Genomic DNA, 21674 nt, shown 5'->3' with positions numbered 1-21674 from the left:
TTTCGCCAGTTTATCACTGAACTCTGCTGTGGTGGACTTGTGTGGGTGTCTGAATTTTGGCAGATTCCGAGCTGTGGGTCATAATAGCCGTGGCGGGATTTCCGCTGCCACAGCAGTGTGTTGGCAGTCTTCTGCACGGCAGTAAGCGGCTTTTACCGCCAATGTTGTAATGAGGGCCTTAATATGTTACACTTACCTTATCAAGCAGCTTCTGTCCCAGTCAGTTCTGCAGGCTGATGAGCCCAGGCCAGGGTATGTGTGCTGCCTGTTGCTTTCATGTCATCCCAGTCCATGCAGCATGTGACTCGACCTCACAGGGCCATAAGTTGAGTCTCATGACTCTGTGACAGGTCAGGTTAAATCTGATTGAAAGCATTTTTTAAGTAAAACGCAGCATTACTACAGTAATCACTGCAAAATACAAAGTGCAGTGGTTACTGTGATAACGCTGCAGGCAGTATTAAAAAAAACCTACTCGTCACAGAGATGGCTGGGGTCAGTTATGCCTGATGACCCCACCCCATCCTATGACGACCTGTGAAAGGGTGGGTCATCATGCAGCAGTTGTACACATTACAGTCTGAGGAGGTATAGGGCTTAAGCTGTACCCGCCCGAAACTGCTTGGAAAAATGACGCTGCCTGGCATAATTTGTGGGTGGTTTTAAATGCCCCCAAACAGTGACTACAGGGCTGGAACCTTGTCAGCCCTGTTTAGTAAAGTTCATAATGTGACACATGTGCAATAGAGCATGTGTCACACAAGAGTCCTGTCTGACTGCCTGGCTTCCCTGTCTGACGTGACGCCTGTGTCTGATTCGGAGTGTCATCGCAGACAGGAGGGAGGAAGCAGAAGTACTGGCGCATGGCTTCTACATTTGCTTTAAAATGCTAAGCAACATCGCTACTGGTGTTAGTTAGCATTTTGAAAGAAATGCAGTGTGCAGATACCGGCCTGGAAATAGGGTGGCGCAGCCCCCGATCCATTGAAGGAAACCACGCTGGCTTTGTGTCATACAAACAATTAGTTTAAATCCTAGAGTTTTAAGTAATTTTCTTCTTGCCTCCTCAACATGTGTTTTCTGCAAGCAGAGAATAGCCCCTCGCAAAACTTTAAGTTCAATGTCTACTTTCCGCCTTTTAGCACTCTCATTCAGCCCGCAGATATTCAATGCTGCTATATGAAGTAGAGCCATACCTAAAGATCAATTGTATCTACTCCTCAAACAAGCCTGTCCATCACAGCCAGCATCCCTGAATCTTGCAAAGGCCAAACATCCATTGCACCAAAAAAAGAAACCGCCACCTCTTGTGTTGTGACCGTAGTGCCTCCTCCTACCCTCATTCTACTGTCCCTCTCCCCCCTTTCTCCAGGAGCACCCCAGCCCCCACCACACCACCATCCCGAAGCAGTCAGACCACCTCAGGTTTGAGCGATTGATGGCTCCGGAGATCACCCTCTATACCACCCCCGGCTACCTAGCACAGCAGCTGACATCCTATTACCATAAAAGGGGGAATAATAAACTTTAGTAGAAGAGAGCTTGAGTAAACAATTGCAAAAAATTCAACATAATCCATAATCCACTGCCCTGAACATACATAAATATGATTTGGCAACAGCAAAAATACAGCCCCTAAATTATAGATCGACTCCCGCCCCAAATTCTTCCAGTAGCAGACACTAGCTCATCAGATACTGCATTGTCCTGACTTGTCCCAAACTATCGCCCTGCTGTCAATTCATTCAGATACTCTTTGGCTTTAATTTCAGATGTAAAAGAGTGAGACTTGCCCCGAAAGTAGACCTTCAGCCAAGCAAGACGATCAAAAATGCTCCCCCCCTGAGTTCCTGAAAGGGCTTTGTCAGCCGCCACAGTCTATACCTCCTCTTGACTGTCACATGGCAGAAGTTGATTCTCACAAAGAAAGTCTGACACTGAGCATATGTTTAGCGTCAGGTCCGACTTTTTCAAAAATTCTTGCCTAAGCAAAAAATTCCCCAAATAGACTAGTTCCAACCTGGGCTGACCAGCAGCCCCATCTTGTCCTAGCCCCTGCGTTTTGATCATCAGGGAGAAGCAATTTACTCTTTGGAGCTCCATCTCCAGTTCCAAGTAGTCAACTCAATAAAAGCCTCCCTGAATAGAGATATCATGAAGGTCCTTACGTCCCTACCTTTCACCTCTTCTGCTACACTTAAAAATCACAGATTAATCCTTCTTTGCCAGTTCTCAAAATCTTTGATTTTCCATAGAACATCAGGAAGCTGGGATTCATGCGTCTCTGCTTGACTTCTCACTGCCCAGGGGTCCAACTCAAGGGCTATGTGGTGGTCTTCTACACTGAGAAATCCTTCCCCTTACCTAAATGCCTGTTTTACTGACTTTCATTATTGCCCCCTGCAGCTTTTTTGTGGCCAAATGTGCACTCCGGCTAACACTGTGTGGTTCTTATTGGTGCTGCTTAATAGACTGATATATGAGTCTCAGCAAAGGCTCTTCCATTGCGACAGCCAGAACCGGATGCCTGTCCTGCAAGGGAGAAAATGTCAGTTTCTGACCCTGGACTTCTGTATGCATCTGCTGTGTTACAGAATAATCCCATTTTAAGGAACAGGGAACATGACGCCCTTCTCAGCTTGAATCCCACGGGTCTGTCTTTTTTTCCTTTTTTTCTGCTTGGTTCTCCTGGACATGGCAATGGTTCCATGTGTTCCTCCACTAGTAGAGCTGATCTCAGAAACAGATGATTTCAAATCAGGGAGATCGCTAGGGTAGAGATAGAAGAGTCTGACCCATTAGTAAGAGGGATTAAGTTATCCCCAGGGTCAAGGGTATTGTCTCTTATTTTCTGTTCTCCAGCGCCTCTTCCACCAGCAGAGATATCTGTACTTAAAGCGCTTCCTTTCGCAGAGCCTTGGAGTGCAGCCCTCAGTGTTTTGCTCTCTCCCCTCTCTTCTGACAAGTAAGAGCCCCGCTTAAATAGTGGCTGTGACTCTGAGGAATCTACACTCCCTTGCCACTGTCTTGCCTAGCCAGTCAGTAGAGAAGGGCAGTTGGCCTCTCCTGCCGCTAAGTCCCTATCCCATTCCCCTAGATCCTGGGTATTTACTTCATTTACGACATGTATTTCAGTGACCTTTGACAAGCCCCCAAGGCTCCTTGCGCCCTTGAGTAGAGCTGCCTGAATGGACTTTTGAGGGCGCACTAGTTGAAAGATGTAGGCCTGTATCTCCAGTTACTACTGTGTCTGCCCTTGGCTTAGCAATAGATCCATCTATGGCACTACCATCAGTTAGGGATCCATTCTCCATGGAGCTTGTGCTTGTAGCCTGCAGCATATCTCCTTGAATTGATGCTGGTGTGGGGACCATGGCAAAAAAGTCCACTAGAGACAAATGTGTACTAGCCACATTACTCCACAGCCATCAGTGCTTCTCCTGGGTGGGAGCTTTCGTGTAAGCCATGCCTTGCGGCTCATTTTTCCAAGCTCTGTTCAGTTCCCCTTTCCTCCGACAGGTGGTGTGATCTGCTTTCTGCAGGGTCTGGCTTCCTCTGCACTGCTGAGGGGCAGCCAGCCTCATCCCTTTCAGAGGCATCCTACTTCTCTCAACTTCTGAAGAGCACGAGGCTATTTTTTGTGGCTTCTGAACATCCTCGACACAGCCCGGCCCGCAAGCTATCCATCTGGCGGCTCGTGACACCAGCACCAGATTACCAAATAAGCAAAATAGGCTCTGGCCTTTGGGCCCCACTCCTTTTAGGGGACCTGCAACAACAGATCAAAAGGATATTAATTTGATCTTGAAAGAAAACTACAATCAAGATTTTTTAAATTGTTTCCAAAAGATAGAAAAAAATAAAAATTAATCAACTCAAAGAAACAAAAACTTTACATTAAATACTCTATAGAGAAAATACTGTATTAATGTAATGTACCCATTAACAAAATATAGTACATAAGCCATAGACATCAGATTCTCATAAAAGTTTGTCTCTTAAAAGCTCATCTTCTGTGAGCTGTCAGTTTGTAAGAAAATTCGGTGCAAACTACATACGTGTAATGTTTAGTTTTGTGTAATAAAACTGGTTTATTAAAATTTATTGTTGGTAAAATTAAAAATGTATTAGGAGAAAATTTGTGAGGGGGTCTCGAAATTTGGACTGACTAGGGGACTGACTGGGGGCCTCCACAGAGTTTAAGCCAGCACTGCGACATATGAACACCGCCGTCCACAGAGCACACAAACATATTCTCACGTACCATTCAGCTGTAATGCTCTTGGCACTGCCAGCGACCTCACAACATGCCTCCCCTTCCCATGATGTACTAGCTCCCCTTCAGTCACGGCTCGCGGGGGTGACGGGGGGACGGGGCAGCGCACGGGGGAGAGGGGGGAAGATATTTAAAGTAAATAAATACATTTTTTTAAAACAATCTTTCCTCCGCTCCCACGCTGACGCTCCTCCGTCTCCTCAGGCTGCAGGCACAGGCTCCCAGCCTGCTCTGTGGCCAATCCTGACATTGCTCAGAGCATTGTCAAGATAGGTTGGGAGCGCCCAGTCAGGGCGCTCCCAGGCACACTAGGAGCCTGTGTCTGCTCTATCCAGCCCAGAAACACAGTGCCGGGTGGAAAGAGCACACTGCGCATGTGTGTTTGGGGGGCCCGAGACGGCTGGTCAAACAGATATGCACTCTGAGGGGAGTGCACAATGCACTCCCCTCAGGGCTCGTCATCCCCAATGCCCCAACCCTTTAACAATGAAAGGATAATAAACATAGTTTATTATCCTTTCATTGTTAAAGGATTTGCAGTGCTAGCTTCTTGCGGGGGGAGACGCTCCTCCACCATAGCCGAGGAGCCGCCACTGCTCCCCTTGCTGTCGACACACCGCAGCTGGTACCTGGACTGACGAGGAGCTGCCACCACCTTGCTTCCCGAATTGAATATTTAGAAGTTTCCACCTGCATCCTAAGTATTTCATTAAGATTATTGTTAACCAACTTATTCAAATTCAAAGATATTCAATTAGCTTGAGGGTATAAATCTTGCTCACACCTCGTGCCCTTCAAGCCAATGTTTAATTAAGTCTTGTATTACTCATTCACACAATATGTGTTCCTCAGGAAAAAAAAAAACACGAGTAAACATTTCCTCTTTCCTTCCTTTTATATATGACTTCCTTTTCAAACCGCCCAACACCAACTTTCTACGGAATTTGTAGTTAGGTGGGGCAGATATCCACTATCCAGCATGCAAATATTTTATGGTAGAAACCTAGGCCCATATTTATACTTTTTTTGCGCCACATTTGTGTCATTTTGTGACGCAAAAGTGGCACAAACTTACAAAATACAATTACATTTTGTAAGTTTGCGACGCTTTTGCATCAAAAATGACACAAATGCGGCGCAATAGGTATAAATATGGGCCCTAAATCGATAGTAAAGCGTATCTCTATGTAAGTGCATGTTTAACTTATTTTTTTTTAAATCCACTTTGTTAACTAATATTTTTAAAATACACAGCCTTCGATTTAGTGTCAGTACCTAAGTGGCAACAGTAGTAAACGTGTGCATTTACAGTGGAAAATGGCTTGTCAATCTGGCCCTTTACTGCTACCATAAAGTGTTCTTTTCTAGGGGTATTTCCAGAGGATGGACGTACCACCTTTAGCATGCTGAAGTCTTACATGGACATTTACAATCGAAAATGGCTTCATTTACACACTTCAGGAATTCAGACACGGATACCTGGCAGGCATACATGTGTTTACTACCACATATTTGTCGATACAAGTGCTTAGAAATAGGCAGATGTAAACCCCATGCAAGAGATGAGGAGTGAGAGAATAAGGGCAAGGTTTGCTTGTAAGCTTGTGAATATGTGTTTGTGAATACGTTTATGGATGCATACATTTGAGTTTCTTGGCATTCACAAAACTCAGATTCCATCCTTTCTCACCTGAAAATTTACTGTGATTTACTCTAGTCAAGGGCTGTACTAATTCCCATTCCAAGGGGGGCATAGGAATGGTTCACCCCAAAAAGTAATGGGGATTAAGGATAAGGGGCAATGTGTATTAATCATGGAGAAAAAAGAGAATTAAAAACATGCATTCACACGTTGAATTTAATTTTCCCTGCATTAATTATAGAATACATTCAAAGGTGCACTGAGGAAATAGGAGCATTAGGAATATTTCACGCAACATTCTCACCAGTAGGCCTGGAAACTTACAACTGGCAGACCCATCCAGGTGTACTTCTGGGAATGCTTTCAATTTCTAAAGGTCAAACATGTGCACCAGTGCTTGAATTACATTTACTGTATAAATGTACAAATTTGGGAATCAGCCCAAAGTGTCCTACCAATCAAACTAAGGTTTTATTTCGAAAAAGTTGGTTGCTGCTTTCAATTTGTCTGTTGGAAAGGGGTCTTTCTACAGGGTCACACCCAAACTTTCTGCCTCCCTCCGCCATTTCTACTGACCTTGTTTTTGCTGGCCTGAGAACTCTTTGCATTTTACCACTGTTAACCAGTACTAAAGTGCTTGTGCTCTGCCCTTAAATCATGGCAACATTGGTGTATACACAATAGGCATACTTAATTGACCTCTCAGTCCCTAGTGCAGTGCACTACATGCGCCCAGGGCCTGTAAATTAAATGCTACTTATGTGCTTACAGCAGGCTGATTGTGCCCCCCACTAAAGTAGCCCTCTAACCATGTCTGAGGCCACTGCAGAGCCTGTGTGTGCAGTTTTACACTGCCTTGCCAACCTGGCAAAGTAACTATTTTGCCAAGCTGAAACCTTCTCTTTTTATATATATATCTCAACCCTAACGTAGGTGATGGACAACCGAAAGGGCAGAGTGTAGAGTATTTAAAAGGCTGGACATGTACTTTTAAATTGTACATGTTCGAGTAGTGAAAAACTCGCCAAATCATTTTTCACTACTGCAAAGCCTATCTCTCTCATAGTTTAACATTGGGAGAAAAATATTACAACTTATAAGTGTAATTCACAATCTGGTATGGACACGTTTTTCACATTTGGGGGCATATTAATACTCTGTCTGCGCCAAATTTGCATAAAAATTTTTGAAGCAATTTCGGCGCAAACCTAACAATATATTTATACTTTGACACCCGCGAATGCCAAAATTCCTCCGTGTGCGTCATTTTCTGGATGCGTGAAACTGCCTTGCGTTAATGACAGGCAAGGTAGGCGTTACCGTCCAAAAAATGACTTAAACAGCTGTGCGCCATATTTATCATACCGCGCAAAAATCCCGCACGGCTGGGAGGCGGAGTTGGAAAATGGTGCACTGCCCAATTTGCGTAAAAAATTAACACTTGGGTCAGGGCAGGTGTTAAAATGGGGCAAACACACCAGTACTTAAGGAAAGCACACAGAAGCAACAGCAGAGCTCCAAAAGGAAGACATGGAGGTGCTATTCATCTAGCATGCACGAAGACGCAGAGCACAGGACCAACAGCAGCAGCTTCCACCACACCAGCAGGGACCCCAAAGGCAACGCAGAAGGCAGGAGAGGATATTCCGGACCAGGACAACCCTTCTGGGCCTCAGGGAACATGACATCATCCCGAGGTACAGACTAAACTGGCAAGCCATACAGCAGCTGCTTCACCACATTGAGCCAAAGATGCCACCCAGCTTGCAGACACCCCACATCGTTCCACCAGTGACCAAGCTGCTAGCTGTCCTCCACATATTGGCAAGTGGCTCTTTTCAAACCAGTGGTGCCCTGGTTGCCAGGATCTCACAGCCCTCATTCTCTGCCTTCCTACCCAAGGTACTGGATGCCATCATCTACCTCACACCCTGCCACATCAGCCTCACCAACACACAGCTGAAGCAGCAGGAGACCAAGCAAGGCTTCTACCAAATCACCGGCTTCCCACACGTGCTTGGTGCCATTGACTGCACACATTTATGGATTGTGCCACCGGCTGCAACCGAGCATCTATACCCCAACAGGAAGCACACACACTTCATCAATGTGCAGGCCATTGTGGATCACCGGGAATTGATCACCAACATTGTGGCAAAGTATCCTGTGAGTGTACATGATTCATTAATCATCCGCCACAGCACCATCAATCAACACTTCCAGGATGGACGATATGGAAATGGCCTACTTGTTGGTAAGTACAGAAACCCAGTTATATACACACAGCACAGCAACCCTGTAGGACACACAACACATACACCACTACATTGACACGTGGCCAGGAAGACACTGAGGTTGTGACACTGCTAGTCATGTTTGATATCCTGACCCAATAGGATACACACCTATTGACAAATGGCAGATGCAAATAACAACAGAGGCCACTCCAGAGACACTAGGGAACAATTTAAAACCACGCAGTGACAATGACATGGCCTTAACTGGCAGTACAACTTGGAAGATGAATCTTCCAACATCACATCAATAACACTCAATCACACACCCTTCCAACCAATATGTACTGTGTAAGGGGTATACAATGTGTTTCGCTGCAGGTCAAACACCATGACACACATAGCATGATGATGATGACTCTAATGAATGGGACATGGAATCATTGAGGCTGTACCAACATCTCACATCACTCCTGGGCTGACATTGCCCACTACAAATAAGCAAGTGGACTGTGCTAAGAACACATATTGATGTGACAATATTGCAAAGTGCACATTGCTACACATACGGATTGAGACAATTACACATACACACAACAGAAGTACAGGCATATGGACCTTCTTAGAATTAAACCTTCACCCCCACAACCAAGTTACCCACATTACGTGGACCAGGTTCAGAAGTGTAGGTACACGTTTGAACATGAGCCAAGTCGGTGATGGCAGAAAAATAGGTTTGCATAGAATTTGTCACACATGGGAAATTTGTGCATTGTCAATTGTCAACACTTCAGTGCTGCCAACTTATGGAGATATGTTGTACTTTGTCACCTAACCAAATCAAATGATGCTTAACAAATTCTATTGCAAATGTTAAATTGGATGTGATGTCCAGGCCATATAGATGCAACAGTGTTACCACCACCGTGGAATTGATTCTGTGTATGGAAGTATCATGTCACCCCCAGTTAAGACACATTGACCCCTCTTTCACATGACATAATGCATGGGAGTACACAATGTACTGCAAGTCTACAAAAATACCGCTGACATCCGGTCAATCAGCCAAACACCAGTTCAGATAATGAAACAACCCAATGCTGATGGTACATCCTAGAAAACTAGGATTCCACACAATAACACAAACACAGATGAGTCACAGACTGTAGGAAGTTGGCTCTGTATGTGCTATTTCAAAGTAAGGAATAGCATGCACAGAGTCCAAGGGTTCCCCTTAGAGGTAAAATAGTGGTAAAAATAGATAATACTAATGCTCTATTTTGTGGTAGTGTGGTCGAGCAGTAGGCTTATCCAAGGAGTAGTGTTAAGCATTTGTTGTACATACACATAGACAATAAATGAGGTACACACACTCAGAGACAAATCCAGCCAATAGGTTTTTATATAGAAAAATATCTTTTCTTAGTTTATTTTAGGAACCACAGGTTCAAATTCTACATGTAATATCTCATTCGAAAGGTATTGCAGGTAAGTACTTTAGGAACTTCAAATCATCAAAATTGCATGTATACTTTTCAAGTTATTGACAAATAGCTGTTTTAAAAGTGGACACTTAGTGCAATTTTCACAGTTCCTAGGGGAGGTAAGTATTTGTTAGGTTAACCAGGTAAGTAAGACACTTACAGGGCTTAGTTCTTGGTCCAAGGTAGCCCACCGTTGGGGGTTCAGAGCAACCCCAAAGTCACCACACCAGCAGCTCAGGGCCGGTCAGGTGCAGAGTTCAAAGTGGTGCCCAAACCGCATAGGCTAGAATGGAGAGAAGGGGGTGCCCCGGTTCCGGTCTGCTTGCAGGTAAGTACCCGCGTCTTCGGAGGGCAGACCAGGGGGGTTTGGTAGGGCACCGGGGGGGACACAAGTCCACACAGAAATTTCACCCTCAGCAGCGCGGGGGCGGCCGGGTGCAGTGTAGAAGCAAGCGTCGGGTTTTCAATGTTAGTCTATGAGAGATCTCGGGATCTCTTCAGCGCTGCAGGCAGGCAAGGGGGGGATTCCTCGGGGAAACCTCCACTTGGGCAAGGGAGAGGGACTCCTGGGGGTCACTTCTCCAGTGAAAGTCCGGTCCTTCAGGTCCTGGGGGCTGCGGGTGCAGGGTCTCTCCCAGGCGTCGGGACTTTAGGTTCAAAGAGTCGCGGTCAGGGGAAGCCTCGGGATTCCCTCTGCAGGCGGCGCTGTGGGGGCTCAGGGGGGACAGGTTTTTGTACTCACAGTCTTAGAGTAGTCCTGGGGTCCCTCCTGAGGTGTTGGATCGCCACCAGCCGCGTCGGGGTCGCCGGGTGCAGTGTTGCAAGTCTCACGCTTCTTGCGGGGAGCTTGCAGGGTTCTTTAAAGCTGCTGGAAACAAAGTTGCAGCTTTTCTTGGAGCAGGTCCGCTGTCCTCGGGAGTTTCTTGTCTTTTCGAAGCAGGGGCAGTCCTCAGAGGATGTCGAGGTCGCTGGTCCCTTTGGAAGGCGTCGCTGGAGCAGGATCTTTGGAAGGCAGGAGACAGGCCGGTGAGTTTCTGGAGCCAAGGCAGTTGTCGTCTTCTGGTCTTCCTCTGCAGGGGTTTTTCAGCTAGGCAGTCCTTCTTCTTGTAGTTGCAGGAATCTAATTTTCTAGGGTTCAGGGTAGCCCTTAAATACTAAATTTAAGGGCGTGTTTAGGTCTGGGGGGTTAGTAGCCAATGGCTACTAGCCCTGAGGGTGGGTACACCCTCTTTGTGCCTCCTCCCAAGGGGAGGGGGTCACAATCCTAACCCTATTGGGGGAATCCTCCATCTGCAAGATGGAGGATTTCTAAAAGTTAGAGTCACTTCAGCTCAGGACACCTTAGGGGCTGTCCTGACTGGCCAGTGACTCCTCCTTGTTGCTTTCTTTGTTCCCTCCAGCCTTGCCGCCAAAAGTGGGGGCCGTGGCCGGAGGGGGCGGGCAACTCCACTAAGCTGGAGTGCCCTGCTGGGCTGTGACAAAGGGGTGAGCCTTTGAGGCTCACCGCCAGGTGTCACAGCTCCTACCTGGGGGAGGTGTTAGCATCTCCACCCAGTGCAGGCTTTGTTACTGGCCTCAGAGTGACAAAGGCACTCTCCCCATGGGGCCAGCAACATGTCTCTAGTGTGGCAGGCTGCTGGAACTAGTCAGCCTACACAGATAGTTGGTTAAGTTTCAGGGGGCACCTCTAAGGTGCCCTCTGTGGTGTATTTTACAATCAAATGTACACTGGCATCAGTGTGCATTTATTGTGCTGAGAAGTTTGATACCAAACTTCCCAGTTTTCAGTGTAGCCATTATGGTGCTGTGGAGTTCGTGTAAAACAGACTCCCAGACCATATACTCTTATGGCTACCCTGCACTTACAACGTCTAAGGTTTTGCTTAGACACTGTAGGGGCACAGTGCTCATGCACTGGTACCCTCACCTATGGTATAGTGCACCCTGCCTTAGGGCTGTAAGGCCTGCTAGAGGGGTGTCTTATCTATACTGCATAGGCAGTGAGAGGCTGGCATGGCACCCTGAGGGGAGTGCCATGTCGACTTACTAATTTTGTTCTCACTAGCACACACAGGCTTGTAAGCAGTGTGGCTGTGCTGAGTGAGGGGTCTCTAGGGTGGCATAATGCATGCTGCAGCCCTTAGAGACCTTCCCTGGCATCAGGGCCCTTGGTACCAGAGGTACCAGTTACAAGGGACTTATCTGGATGCCAGGGTGTGCCAATTGTGGGATCAATGGTACATTTTAGGTGAAAGAACACTGGTGCTGGGGCCTGGTTAGCAGGGTCCCAGCACACTTCTCAGTCAAGTCAGCATCAGTATCAGGCAAAAAGTGGGGGGTAACTGCAACAGGGAGCCATTTCTTTACACAGACAACACAAGATACTAAACTGCCATGCAAAGTGATAATCATGGTGCAACTTCATCAAATGTTTTCACTAATTTTCTCTTTCAGCTGATCAGGGATATGGGATCCAGTGTGGATCATAACCCCATTTGCAAAACCAAGCATTGCAGCAGAGCATGCTTATAAGGAGTCACATTGAAGGACACACGCCATAGTAGAGAGGACCTTTGGCATCCTGACAGTCAAGATTCAGGTGCCTCGACATCACCGAAGGCAGCCTCTTATATCCCCAGGAAATGGTCTGCAAGATCATTCTGACCAGTGCAATCCTGCACAATATATGTGTAAGGAGGAACATTCCCCTCTACGAACCAGACCCACAAATGCCTTTGATATTCCGGACAAGGACAACCCTTCTGGGCCTCAGGGAACATGACATCATCCCTAGGTACAGACTAAACTGGCAAGCCATACAGCAGCTGCTTCACAACATTGAGCCACAGTTGCCACCCAGCTTGCAGACACCCCACATCGTTCCACCAGTGACCAAGCTGCTAGCTGTCCTCCACATATTGGCAAGTGGCTCTTTTCAAACCAGTGGTGCCCTGGTTGCCAGGATCTCACAGCCCTCATTCACTGCCTTCCTACCCAAGGTACTGGATGCCATCATCTACCTCACACCCTGCCACATCAGCCTCACCAACACACAGCTGAAGCAGCAGGAGACCAAGCAAGGCTTCTACCAAATCACCGGCTTCCCACACGTGCTTGGTGCCATTGACTGCACACATTTATGGATTGTGCCACCGGCTGCAACCGAGCATCTATACCCCAACAGGAAGCACACACACTCCATCAATGTGCAGGCCATTGTGGATCACCGGGAATTGATCACCAACATTGTGGCAAAGTATCCTGGGAGTGTACATGATTCATTAATCATCCGCCACAGCACCATCAATCAACACTTCCAGGATGGACGATATGGAAATGGCCTACTTGTTGGTAAGTACAGAAACCCAGTTATATGCACACTGCACAGCAACCCTGTAGGACACACAACACATACACCACTACATTGACACGTGGCCAGGAAGACACTGAGGTTGTGACACTGCTAGTCATGTTTGATATCCTGACCCAATAGGATACACACCTATGGACAAATGGCAGATGCAAATAACAACAGAGGCCACTCCAGAGACACTAGGGAACAATTTAAATCCACGCAGTGACAATGACATGGCCTTAACTGGCAGTACAACTTGGAAGATGAATCTTCCAACATCACATCAATAACACTCAATCACACACCCTTCCAACCAATATGTACTGTGTAAGGGGTATACAATGTGTTTCGCTGAAGGTCAAACACCATGACACACATAGCATGATGATGATGACTCTAATGAATGGGACATGGAATCATTGAGGCTGTACCAACATCTCACATCACTCCTGGGCTGACATTGCCCACTACGAATAAGCAAGTGGACTGTGCTAAGAACACATATTGATGTGACAATATTGCAAAGTGCACATTGCTACACATACGGATTGAGACAATTACACATACACACAACAGAAGTACAGGCATATGGACCTTCTTAGAATTAAACCTTCACCCCCACAACCAAGTTACCCACATTACGTGGACCAGGTTCAGAAGTGTAGGTACACGTTTGAACATGAGCCAAGTCGGTGAGGGCAGAAAAATAGGTTTGCATAGAATTTGTCACACATGGGATATTTGTGCATTGTCAATTGTCAACACTTCAGTGCTGCCAACTTATGGAGATATGTTGTACTTTGTCACCTAACCAAATCAAATGATGCTTAACAAATTCTATTGCAAATGTTAAATTGGATGGGATGTCCAGGCCATATTGGTGCAACAGTGTTACCACCACCGTGGAATTGATTCTGTGTATGGAAGTATCATGTCACCCCCAGTTAAGACACATTGACCCCTCTTTCACATGACATAATGCATGGGAGTACCCAATGTACTGCAAGTCTACAAAAATACCGCTGACATCCGGTCAATCAGCCAAACACCAGTTCAGATAATGAAACAACCCAAAGCTGATGGTACATCCTAGAAAACTAGGATTCCACACAATAACACAAACACAGATGAGTCACAGACAACACAAGATAACAACTGCCATGCAAAGTGATAATCATGGTGCAACTTCATCAAATTTTTTCACTAATTTTCTCTTTCAGCTGATCAGGGATATGGGATCCAGTGTGGATCATAACCCCATTTGCAAAACCAAGCACTGCAGCAGAGCATGCTTATAAGGAGTCACATTGAAGGACACACGCCATAGTAGAGAGGACCTTTGGCATCCTGCAGTCAAGATTCAGGTGCCTCGACATCACCGAAGGCAGCCTCTTATATTCCCCGGAAATGGTCTGCAAGATCATTCTGACCAGTGCAATCCTGCACAATATATGTGTAAGGAGGAACATTCCCCTCTACAAACCAGACCCACAAATGCCTTTGATATTCCGGACAAGGACAACCCTTCTGGGCCTCAGGGAACATGACATCATCCCGAGGTACAGACTAAACTGGCAAGCCATACAGCAGCTGCTTCACAACATTGAGCCACAGTTGCCACCCAGCTTGCAGACACCCCACATCGTTCCACCAGTGACCAAGCTGCTAGCTGTCCTCCACATATTGGCAAGTGGCTCTTTTCAAACCAGTGGTGCCCTGGTTGCCAGGATTTCACAGCCCTCATTCTCTGCCTTCCTACCCAAGGTACTGGATGCCATCATCTACCTCACACCCTGCCACATCAGCCTCACCTACACACAGCTGAAGCAGCAGGAGACCAAGCAAGGCTTCTACCAAATCACCGGCTTCCCACACATGCTTGGTGTCATTGACTGCACACATTTATGGATTGTGCCACCTGCTGCAACCGAGCATCTATACCCCAACAGGAAGCACACACACTCCATCAATGTGCAGGCCATTGTGGATCACCGGGAATTGATCACCAACATTGTGGCAAAGTATCCTGGGAGTGTACATGATTCATTAATCATCCGCCACAGCACCATCAATCAACACTTCCAGGATGGACGAAAAGGAAATGGCCTACTTGTTGGTAAGAACAGAAACCCAGTTATATACACACAGCACAGCAACCCTGTAGGACACACAACACATACACCACCACATTGACACGTGGCCAGGAAGACACTGAGGTTGTGACACTGCTAGTCATGTTTGATATCCTGACCCAATAGGATACACACCTATGGACCAATGGCAGATGCAAATAACAACAGAGGCCACTCCAGAGACACTAGGGAACAATTTAAAACCACGCAGTGACAATGACATGGCCTTAACTGGCAGTACAACTTGGAAGATGAATCTTCCAACATCACATCAATAACACTCAATCACACACCCTTCCAACCAATATGTACTGTGTAAGGGGTATACAATGTGTTTCGCTGCAGGTCAAACACCATGACACACATAGCATGATGATGATGACTCTAATGAATGGGACATGGAATCATTGAGGCTGTACCAACATCTCACATCACTCCTGGGCTGACATTGCCCACTACGAATAAGCAAGTGGACTGTGCTAAGAACACATATTGATGTGACAATATTGCAAAGTGCACATTGCTACACATACGGATTGAGACAATTACACATACACACAACAGAAGTACAGGCATATGGACCTTCTTAGAATTAAACCTTCACCCCCACAACCAAGTTACCCACATTACATGGACCAGGTTCAGAAGTGTAGGTACACGTTTGAACATGAGCCAAGTCGGTGAGGGCAGAAAAATAGGTTTGCATAGAATTTGTCACACATGGGATATTTGTGCATTGTCAATTGTCAACACTTCAGTGCTGCCAACTTATGGAGATATGTTGTACTTTGTCACCTAACCAAATCAAATGATGCTTAACAAATTCTATTGCAAATGTTAAATTGGATGGGATGTCCAGGCCATATAGATGCAACCGTGTTACCACCACCGTGGAATTGATTCTGTGTATGGAAGTATCATGTCACCCCCAGTTAAGACACATTGACCCCTCTTTCACATGACATAATGCATGGGAGTACACAATGTACTGCAAGTCTACAAAAATACCGCTGACATCCGGTCAATCAGCCAAACACCAGTTCAGATAATGAAACAACCCAATGCTGATGGTACATCCTAGAAAACTAGGATTAAACACAATAACACAAACACAGATGAGTCACAGACAACACAAGATAACAACTGCCATGCAAAGTGATAATCATGGTGCAACTTCATCAAATTTTTTCACTAATTTTCTCTTTCAGCTGATCAGGGATATGGGATCCAGCGTGGATCATAACCCCATTTGCAAAACCAAGCACTGCAGCAGAGCATGCTTATAAGGAGGCACATTGAAGGACACATGCCATAGTAGAGAGGACCTTTGGCATCCTGACAGTCAAGATTCAGGTGCCTCGACATCACCGAAGGCAGCCTCTTATATTCCCCGGAAATGGTCTGCAAGATCATTCTGACCAGTGCAATCCTGCACAATATATGTGTAAGGAGGAACATTCCCCTCTACGAACCAGACCCACAAATGCCTTTGATATTCCGGACCAGGACAACCCTTCTGGGCCTCAGGGAACATGACATCATCCCAAGGTACAGACTAAACTGGCAAGCCATACAGCAGCTGCTTCACCACATTGAGCCACAGTTGCCACCCAGCTTGCAGACACCCCACATCGTTCCACCAGTGACCAAGCTGCTAGCTGTCCTCCACATATTGGCAAGTGGCTCTTTTCAAACCAGTGGTGCCCTGGTTGCCAGGATCTCACAGCCCTCATTCTCTGCCTTCCTACCCAAGGTACTGGATGCCATCATCTACCTCACACCCTGCCACATCAGCCTCACCAACACACAGCTGAAGCAGCAGGAGACCAAGCAAGGCTTCTACCAAATCACCGGCTTCCCACACGTGCTTGGTGCCATTGACTGCACACATTCATGGATTGTGCCACCTGCTGCAACCGAGCATCTATACCCCAACAGGAAGCACACACACTCCATCAATGTGCAGGCCATTGTGGATCACCGGGAATTGATCACCAACATTGTGGCAAAGTATCCTGTGAGTGTACATGATTCATTAATCATCCGCCACAGCACCATCAATCAACACTTCCAGGATGGACGATATGGAAATGGCCTACTTGTTGGTAAGTACAGAAACCCAGTTATATACACACAGCACAGCAACCCTGTAGGACACACAACACATACACCACTACATTGACACGTGGCCAGGAAGACACTGAGGTTGTGACACTGCTAGTCATGTTTGATATCCTGACCCAATAGGATACACACCTATGGACAAATGGCAGATGCAAATAACAACAGAGGCCACTCCAGAGACACTAGGGAACAATTTAAAACCACGCAGTGACAATGACATGGCCTTAACTGGCAGTACAACTTGGAAGATGAATCTTCCAACATCACATCAATAACACTCAATCACACACCCTTCCAACCAATATGTACTGTGTAAGGGGTATACAATGTGTTTCGCTGCAGGTCAAACACCATGACACACATAGCATGATGATGATGACTCTAATGAATGGGACATGGAATCATTGAGGCTGTACCAACATCTCACATCACTCCTGGGCTGACATTGCCCACTACGAATAAGCAAGTGGACTGTGCTTAGAACACATATTGATGTGACAATATTGCAAAGTGCACATTGCTACACATACGGATTGAGACAATTACACATATACACAACAGAAGTACAGGCATATGGACCTTCTTAGAATTAAACCTTCACCCCCACAACCAAGTTACCCACATTACGTGGACCAGGTTCAGAAGTGTAGGTACACGTTTGAACATGAGCCAAGTCGGTGAGGGCAGAAAAATAGGTTTGCATAGAATTTGTCACACATGGGATATTTGTGCATTGTCAATTGTCAACACTTCAGTGCTGCCAACTTATGGAGATATGTTGTACTTTGTCACCTAACCAAATCAAATGATGCTTAACAAATTCTATTGCAAATGTTAAATTGGATGGGATGTCCAGGCCATATAGATGCAACCGTGTTACCACCACCGTGGAATTGATTCTGTGTATGGAAGTATCATGTCACCCCCAGTTAAGACACATTGACCCCTCTTTCACATGACATAATGCATGGGAGTACACAATGTACTGCAAGTCTACAAAAATACCGCTGACATCCGGTCAATCAGCCAAACACCAGTTCAGATAATGAAACAACACAATGCTGATGGTACATCCTAGAAAACTAGGATTCCATACAATAACACAAACACAGATGAGTCACAGACAACACAAGATAACAACTACCATGCAAAGTGATAATCATGGTGCAACTTCATCAAATTTTTACACTAATTTTCTCTTTCAGCTGATCAGGGATATGGGATCCAGCGTGGATCATAACCCCATTTGCAAAACCAAGCACTGCAGCAGAGCATGCTTATAAGGAGGCACATTGAAGGACACACGCCATAATAGAGAGGACCTTTGGCATCCTGACAGTCAAGATTCAGGTGCCTCGACATCACCGAAGGCAGCCTCTTATATTCCCCGGAAATGGTCTGCAAGATCATTCTGACCAGTGCAATCCTGCACAATATATGTGTAAGGAAGAACATTCCCCTCTACGAACCAGACCCACAAATGCCTTTGATATTCCGGACAAGGACAACCCTTCTGGGCCTCAGGGAACATGACATCATCCCGAGGTACAGACTAAACTGGCAAGCCATACAGCAGCTGCTTCACAACATTGAGCCACAGTTGCCACCCAGCTTGCAGACACCCCACATCGTTCCACCAGTGACCAAGCTGCTAGCTGTCCTCCACATATTGGCAAGTGGCTCTTTTCAAACCAGTGGTGCCCTGGTTGCCAGGATCTCACAGCACTCATTCTCTGCCTTCCTACCCAAGGTACTGGATGCCATCATCTACCTCACACCCTGCCACATCAGCCTCACCAACACACAGCTGAAGCAGCAGGAGACCAAGCAAGGCTTCTACCAAATCACCGGCTTCCCACACGTGCTTGGTGCCATTGACTGGATACATTTATGGATTGTGCCACCTGCTGCAACCGAGCATCTATACCCCAACAGGAAGCACACACACTCCATCAATGTGCAGGCCATTGTGGATCACCGGGAATTGATCACCAACATTGTGGCAAAGTATCCTGGGAGTGTACATGATTCATTAATCATCCGCCACAGCACCATCAATCAACACTTCCAGGATGGACGATATGGAAATTGCCTACTTGTTGGTAAGTACAGAAACCCAGTTATATACACACAGCACAGCAACCCTGTAGGACACACAACACATACACCACCACATTGACACGTGGCCAGGAAGACACTGAGGTTGTGACACTGCTAGTCATGTTTGATATCCTGACCCAATAGGATACACACCTATGGACAAATGGCAGATGCAAATAACAACAGAGGCCACTCCAGAGACACTAGGGAACAATTTAAAACCACGCAGTGACAATGACATGGCCTTAACTGGCAGTACAACTTGGAAGATGAATCTTCCAACATCACATCAATAACACTCAATCACACACCCTTCCAACCAATATGTACTGTGTAAGGGGTATACAATGTGTTTCGCTGCAGGTCAAACACCATGACACACATAGCATGATGATGATGACTCTAATAAATGGGACATGGAATCATTGAGGCTGTACCAACATCTCACATCACTCCTGGGCTGACATTGCCCACTACGAATAAGCAAGTGGACTGTGCTAAGAACACATATTGATGTGACAATATTGCAAAGTGCACATTGCTACACATACGGATTGAGACAATTACACATACACACAACAGAAGTACAGGCATATGGACCTTCTTAGAATTAAACCTTCACCCCCACAACCAAGTTACCCACATTATGTGGACCAGGTTCAGAAGTGTAGGTACACGTTTGAACATGAGCCAAGTCGGTGAGGGCAGAAAAATAGGTTTGCATAGAATTTGTCACACATGGGATATTTGTGCATTGTCAATTGTCAACACTTCAGTGCTGCCAACTTATGGAGTTATGTTGTACTTTGTCACCTAACCAAATCAAATGATGCTTAACAAATTCTATTGCAAATATTAAATTGGATGGGATGTCCATTCCATATAGATGCAACCGTGTTACCACCACCGTGGAATTGATTCTGTGTATGGAAGTATCATGTCACCCCCAGTTAAGACACATTGACCCCTCTTTCACATGACATAATGCATGGGAGTACACAATGTACTGCAAGTCTACAAAAATACCGCTGACATCCGGTCAATCAGCCAAACACCAGTTCAGATAATGAAACAACCCAATGCTGATGGTACATCCTAGAAAACTAGGATTCCACACAATAACACAAACACAGATGAGTCACAGACAACACAAGATAACAACTGCCATGCAAAGTGATAATCATGGTGCAACTTCATCAAATTTTTTCACTAATTTTCTCTTTCAGCTGATCAGGGATATGGGATCCAGCGTGGATCATAACCCCATTTGCAAAACCAAGCACTGCAGCAGAGCATGCTTATAAGGAGGCACATTGAAGGACACACGCCATAGTAGAGAGGACCTTTGGCATCCTGACAGTCAAGATTCAGGTGCCTCGACATCACCGAAGGCAGCCTCTTATATTCCCCGGAAATGGTCTGCAAGATCATTCTGACCAGTGCAATCCTGCACAATATATGTGTAAGGAGGAACATTCCCCTCTACGAACCAGACCCACAAATGCCTGAAGAGGAGGAAGAGGAGGATGCTGTCCATCAACATGAGGGGGACTATCCAAACACTGCTGCAGGATTGCGTCGGAGACAACACCTTGTACAAAACTTTTTTTGAACTATAGTCACCATCACCACTTTCTTACCCTATCTCATTAAACACCTAATCTAATCACTAAATCATGGTCTGAGTAATTATTTATGCATCACATGATCCCTAAGAATCACAATCTGAGTTTAGCCTCATGGAGTAGTGCAGTAATACAGATTAGGATACTGAAAAAGCCATATCACATTTGTTTGGTATGAATGTACACCCAACTTCACACATAGTGTAAATGACATATATGGTGTTCATTTCACATTTGAAGGGCAATGTCAGAGTAACACAACTATGGGACAAATCCATGTTGGCAACACAGGTCATTGCAGCATATGGCACACAACTGAGACACCATCAATCACAAGTAAAAAACCTGATTCATACATGAGTTAGTGGATTTGCACTTGCATGAGTAACAGGAATGTATGACCGAACCCTTGACAGCAGTAAGTGTGACATCCGCTATCTCTGCAAGGAGCATGTGTGACAAGAAGTCATTGTAAGTCTTTGTAAGCTGCAGATGATTAGCACAAGTGCCCCATGTATGACAAACATTGCTCACAAGACATGTCATGTGCATGTCATCCCAGGTTATAAGTTCTGTCACAGGCATTTATTCAGTCTCTCCCCACCTTTCTCTAGGTGGCCCTGTAACAGGACTATTTGTACCCTGATAATCCATCATCAACACACACCCAGACTCACATTCTGACTCCAGGGTGCTTCCCTC

The sequence above is a fragment of the Pleurodeles waltl genome, chromosome 10 (genome assembly GCF_031143425.1).
Source record: "Pleurodeles waltl isolate 20211129_DDA chromosome 10, aPleWal1.hap1.20221129, whole genome shotgun sequence".
Classification (NCBI taxonomy): Eukaryota; Metazoa; Chordata; class Amphibia; order Caudata; family Salamandridae; genus Pleurodeles; species Pleurodeles waltl.
This window is presented reverse-complemented; position numbering follows the sequence as displayed.